Source organism: Gorilla gorilla, chromosome 4, assembly GCF_029281585.2.
Source record: "Gorilla gorilla gorilla isolate KB3781 chromosome 4, NHGRI_mGorGor1-v2.1_pri, whole genome shotgun sequence".
NCBI lineage: Eukaryota > Metazoa > Chordata > Mammalia > Primates > Hominidae > Gorilla > Gorilla gorilla.
In genome coordinates, this window is record NC_073228.2 from 10,116,077 (window position 1) to 10,122,395 (window position 6,319).

A 6,319-nucleotide genomic window follows, 5' to 3' on the forward strand; every position below is an offset into this window, starting at 1 on the left:
TTTAATTACATCAGCTTGTCTGTGATCATGTAGCCTAAGGTAGGCCAGAGTTAATTTTTGTGTTATCTATACACGTTATTGAAGCGAATTATAAAATGTTTTAGCATGTTAATTACTTGTAAATTAATATCTACATATAAAAATGTGAGCGTATATTCTATTTAGTATATAAATCCTTCATAAACAAGTAATGCAAGTTAGTATTAATGATATCTTAAGACTGAACATTCCTTTTTTAGTTTGTGTTGAATAAATCAACATCTAAGAGTTCATGATGATGCTTAAGGAAAGAAGCCTCATGTTTACCTTTGGAAGTTGTAAGGCACTGACTCATAAAAATTGGCAAATAAAAGGAAAGAATCGGGCATTTAATTTGTCTTTTCTGTATGAACTATATAATTTTGGGGCAACAATTGATGACGGGGTCCTTTTTAAAAAAAAAATAATAATAATTCCCGCTAAGAAATACAGAAGTAATTAGAAAATCAGGCCAGGCACGGTGGCTCACGCCTGTAACTCCAGCACTTTGGGAGGCCGAGGCATGAGAATCACTTGAATTCAGGAGGTGGAGGTTGCAGTGAGCCGAGGGTGCACCACTGCACTCCAGCCTGGGCAAAAGAGCAAGACTCTCTCAAAAAAAAAAAAAAAAAAAAAACCCAAAATTAGAAAATCACCATTTTGAAGTGTCCAATAAAATGATGCATGTGAGAAACAGTGAAAATTGAAGACGACAGTTGAGGAGGCCACTGATAATGGGTGGGCCAGCCCAGCTTCCCAGAACCAACCATACCTCACTACAGGTAGGACCAGAAGACAAGTCCAATGACATGAAGCAGCAGGAGGCCCCCAGCACCGCCTCTAAAACTCGAACTGGGCTCATCCTGCCTAAGAAGTGCAGAGGACGGGAGAGGGTTCACAGGACACCTGGAGGGTTCAGCCCAGCAAATCCAGAACACAGGACATTGTCAGCAAAACACACTGGCTCCTGGACACCTGGGTGGCACCAAGCGCAGAAGAGGAAATAGAGGCAGTGGGCATCCCAGTGCACAGCGTGGCCTCTGTCCAGATCCTGATGTGGGGACACAATTGCAAGAAGAGACTTGGGGAAAATTGAGCAGAGACTATTAGATGTCAGAAAGCATTGTCAGTTTTGGTGGGTGTGTTCATGGTATTGTTAGGTAAAAAAGAGTCCCTATCTTTGCAGGACAGTAAGGACTTTTTAAAACTTCTGTAGGCTGGGCGCGGTGGCTCACGCCAGTAATCCCAGCACTTTGGGAGGCCGAGGCGGGCAGATCACGAGGTCAGGAGATCGAGATCATCCTGGCTAACACGGTGAAACCCCGTCTCTACTAAAAATACAAAAAATTAGCTGGGCGTGGTGGTGGGTACCTGTAGTCCCAGCTACTCGGGAGGCTGAGGCAGGAGAATGGTGTACACCGAGGAGGCAGAGCTTGCAGTGAGCTGAGATCCGGCCACTGCCCTCCAGCTTGGGCGACAGCGAGACTCCGTCTCAAAAAAAAAAAAAACTTCTGTAAGTCACCAACCTGGGCAACATGCAAAACCCATCTCTACCAAAAAAAATTTTAAAAATGCAAAAAGTACCCAGACTCATTGCTGTAACATAAAGAAAAAGAAAAAAATTAACTGGGCATGATGGTGCCACCTGTGGCCCCAACTACTTGGGAGGATGAGGTGGGAGGATCCCTTGAGCTCCAGAGGTGGAGGATGCACTGAGCCAAGATTGTGCCACTGTACTGCCTGGGTGACAGAGCAAGACTCTCAAACAAAAACTTCTGTAAATCAGACAATCTCACAAATTCAAGACAAACAACCTTGGGAAACATTTACCACCAAGAACATGAATAGGCAGTTTACAACCATGGAAAAAGCCGGAAGCTGGATGAAGTGGTACATGCCTATAGTCCCAGCTGCTTGGGAGGCTGAGGTAGGAGGATCACTTGAGCCCAGGAACTTGAATCCAGCCTGAACAACATAGATCCTATCTTAAAAAGTTGTTTCGGCCGGGTGTAGGGGCTCACGCCTGTAATCCCAGCACTTTGGGAGGCCGAGGCAGGCGGATCACAAGGTCAAGAGATCAAAACCATCCTGGCCTAAATGGTGAAACCCCGTCTCTACTAAGAATACAAAAATTAGCTGGGCGTGGTGGCGTGTGCCTGTAGTCCCAAGCTCCTCAGGAGGCTCAGGCAGGAGAGAATCGCTTGAACCCGGGAGGCGGAGGTTGCGGTGAGCCGAGATCGCACTATTGCACTCCAGTCTGGGCAACAGAGCCAGACTCCGTCTCAAAAGAAAAATAAAAAAACAGTTGTTTCTGGCCGGGTACGGTGGCTCACATCTGTAATCCCAGCACTTTGGTAGGCTGAGGCAGGCAGATTATGACATCGGGAGTTCAAGACCAGCCTGACCAACACGGTGAAACCCCGCCTCTACTAAAAATACAAAAACTAGCTGGGCATGGTGGTGCGTGCCTGTAGTCCCAGCTACTCGGGAGGCTGAGGTAGGAAAATTGCTTCAACCTGGGAGGCGGAGGTTGCGGTGAGCCAAGATCGCACCACTGCACTCCAGCCTGGGGAACAGAGTGGGACTCCATCTCAACAAATAAAAATAAACAAGGTTTTTAAGTAACAAAATTATTTTAAAAGTTCATCCTTTTAGTAATGCAAGAAAGCCAGTTAATGTGATGCCATCATTTTAGGACGTAGCATTGGCAAAGACATATATGTCTGTCTGTCTTTTTTTGTCCTTTTTTTTTTTTTTTTTGAGAGACAGGGTCTCTGCTGCCCAGGCTAGAGTGCAATGGTGCCATCTCAACTCACTGCAGCATCTGCCTCCCAGGTTCAAGCAATAATTCTGCCTTAGCCTCCCGAGTACCTGGGATTACAGGCACCTACCACCAGGCCCGGCTAATTTTGTATTTTTAGTAGAGATGGGATTTTTACCATGTTGGCCAGGCTGGTCTTGAACTCCTGACCTCAGGTGATCCATCTGCCTCAGCCTCCCAAAGTGCTGGGATTACAGGCGTGAGCCACCGCACTTGGCCTTTTTTTGGTTTTTTTTTGGAGACAGAGTTTTGCTCTTGTCCCCTAGGTTGGGGTGCAATGGCGCTATCACGGCTCACTGCAACTTCTGCCTCCCGGTTTCAAGCAATTCTCCTGCCTCAGCCTCCTAAGTAGCTAGGATTACACGCATGTGCCACCATGCCTGGCTAGTTTTATATTTTTTAGTGGAGACCACGTTTCACCATGTTGGCCAGGTTGGTCTTGAACTCCTGACCTCAGGTGATCCACCCACCTCGGCCTCCCAAAGTGCTGGGATTACAGGCATGAGCCACTGTGCCCAGCAACAGGGTCTCCTTTTGTCACCAAGGCTGGAGTGCAGTGGCATGATCACAGCTCACTGCAACCTTGACCTCCCAGGCTCAGGTGATCCTCCCACCTCAGCCTCCAGAGTAGCTGGGACTACAGGTGTGTGCCACCATGCCCAGCTAATTTTTGTAATAAACCCTTTGATTTACGTGAATAAATTTTTTTTTTTTTGAGATGGAATTTTGCTCTTGTTGCCCAGGCTGGAGTGCAATGGCACGATCTTGTCTCACTGCAAACCTCTGCCTCACGGGTTCACACCATTCTCCCGCCTCAGCCTCACGAGTAGCTGGGACTACATGCATGTGCCCCCACGCCCGGCTAATTTTTGTATTTTTAGTAAAGATGGGGTTCTGCCACGTTGGGCAGGCTGGTCTCAAACTCCTGACCTCAGGTGTTCCGCCTGCCTTGGCCTCCCAAAGTGCTGGGATTACAGGCGTGAGCCACTGCACCCGGCCTATGGTGAATAAATTTTCAACAAAGGCGGTGAGACATTGCATTGGGGGAAACGACAGTTTCTCAACAAGGGGTGCCAGGACAGGTGGATGTTCCTACACACAGAAAAGATGTTCACTCCATACGAAAAGTTAACCCAAATAAAGACTGTATATCTAAATGTCAACAAACAAAATATAGCAGAAGATCACAGAAAAAATATGAGAGAGAATCTTTACAATATCCAGTTGGGCTAAGAGTTTGTGTTTGAGACAGGATCTCTGTCACCCAGGCTGGAGAGTGCAGTGGTACAATCATAGCTGACTGCAGCCTCGACATCACGGGCTCAAGTGATCCGCCTACCTCAGCTCAGGAGTTCTTACGATAGCAAAGGCATGCACCATGTGGAAAAAACTACTGCACTAGAATAAAAGGTTTTGCCCTTGAGAAGACATCATTAAGAAAATGAAAGACAAACCACATAAAATGTCTGCAAATCACCTATCTTTTTCTTTTGGAGACAGAGTTTTGCTCTTGTTGCCCAGGCTGGAGTGCAATGGGGCAATCTCAGCTCACTGCAGCCTCTGCCTTCTGGGATCAAGCGATTGTCCTGCTTCAGCCTCCCGAATAGCTCGGACTACAGGCGTGCACCACCACACCCGGCTAATTTTTGTATTTTTGGTAGAGACAGTTTTTTTGCTATGCTGGCCAGGCTGGTCTCGAACTCTTGGCCTCAGATGATCCGCCCGCCTCGGCCTCTGAAAGTGCTTGGATTACAGGCGTGAGCCACTTCGCCCAGCCTCATGTATCTGATAAAGGACTGTATACAGGATATGTAAGTACTCATAACTTAATCAGACAGCCAAATTAAAAATGAGCAAAAGATTTAAATAGGTTTCTGCCCAGGAACACTCACTGGGGAAGTGCAGGTGCGACTCACAGTGTGACACGACACTGCTTCACACTTGTACAGCTGGGATCAAGCACAGCACGTATTGCTGAGCCTGTGGCCACCTGGAGCAGCCCAGCGTTGCTAGGGGGTGCAAAGTGGCACACCTACATTGGAAAACATTTGGGGACTTCCACTTAGGAATCTACCCAAGAGAAATGAAAGCACATATTCATGAAAAGGCTTAATGCAACATTCATAATGGTTTATAATGTTCGTAAATGTTTATGGCAGTATTATTCATAATGGACAAAAAAGAAACCAAATATTTGCCAGCTGAAATGGTTACAAACAAAATGTATACCCACACAGTCGAATCTTTTTATTTTATTTATGTATTTATTTATTTATTTTGACGGAGTCTCGCTCTGTCGCCCCGGCTGGAGTGCAGTGGTGAGATCTCCACTCACTGCAAGCTCCGCCTCCCAGGTTCTGGCCATTCTCCTGCCTCACCCTCCCGAGTAGCTGGGACTACAGGCACCTGCAACCACGCCCGGCTAATTTTTTGTATTTTTAGTAGAGACGGGGTTTCACCGTGTTAGCCAGGACAATCTCGATCTCCTGACCTTGTGATCCACCCGCCTCGGCCTCCCAAAGTGCTGGGATTACAGGCGTGAGCCACCGCGCCTGGCCACAATGGAATCTTAAAAGGATAAAATACTCTCTAAAACATGAGTGAACCTCAAAAACATTACATAGTGTCATCGTCATTTATGTTAAATGTCCATCAAAGGCAAGTTTATAGATACTGAAAGCAGGTCTGTGATTACTAGGACAGGGTGTAGGGTGTGGGTGGTGGGAGCAGGTATCAAGTGAAAATAGCTCAAAAGAATTTTGGGGCTGGGCAGAGTGGCTCATGCCGGCAATCCCAGCATTTTGATGGGCTCAAGTGGGTGGATCACTTGAGCCCAGGAGTTCGAGACTAGCCTGAGCAACACAGCGAAACCATGTGTCTACAAAAAATACAAAACATTAGCTGGGTGTGGTGGAGCACACCTGTAGTCCCAGCTGCTTTCGAGGCTGAAGCAGGAGGATTGCTTGATCCTACGAGTTTGGGGCTGCAATGAGCTACAACTGTGCCACTGCACCTCAACCTGGGCAACAAAAACAAAAGAAAAACGAAAGGACCCAGCATGCTGCACGTTCACAGGGCTCTGGCTCCTGTGGGTCTGACCGCCACGCCCCAGCAGGATGGGGAAACAGGAGTATGTTCCACACTGGGGCGCAGTGTCCCCAGCCAGGTCCGGGTATCGGAGACTCCAGGGAAGCACCTCTGTCCTTCAGAACACTGCAGGGGGTAAAAGGAGGCTGGTGGGGGTGGAGGGGTGTGTCCTCCCAAAATTTATATGTTGAAATCCTAATGCCACGGTGATGTTACCAGGAAGTGGGGGTTTTGGGAGGTAATGAGACCATCACATACCGAAGGACGCCGTCCTCACCAGGCATCCAATCTGCTGGCACCTTCTGGGACTTCCCAGCCTCCAGAGCGATGAGAAATTTCTGTTGTTTATATGCCAGCCAGTGTATGGTGTTCTTGATAGCAGCCCAACTGGAC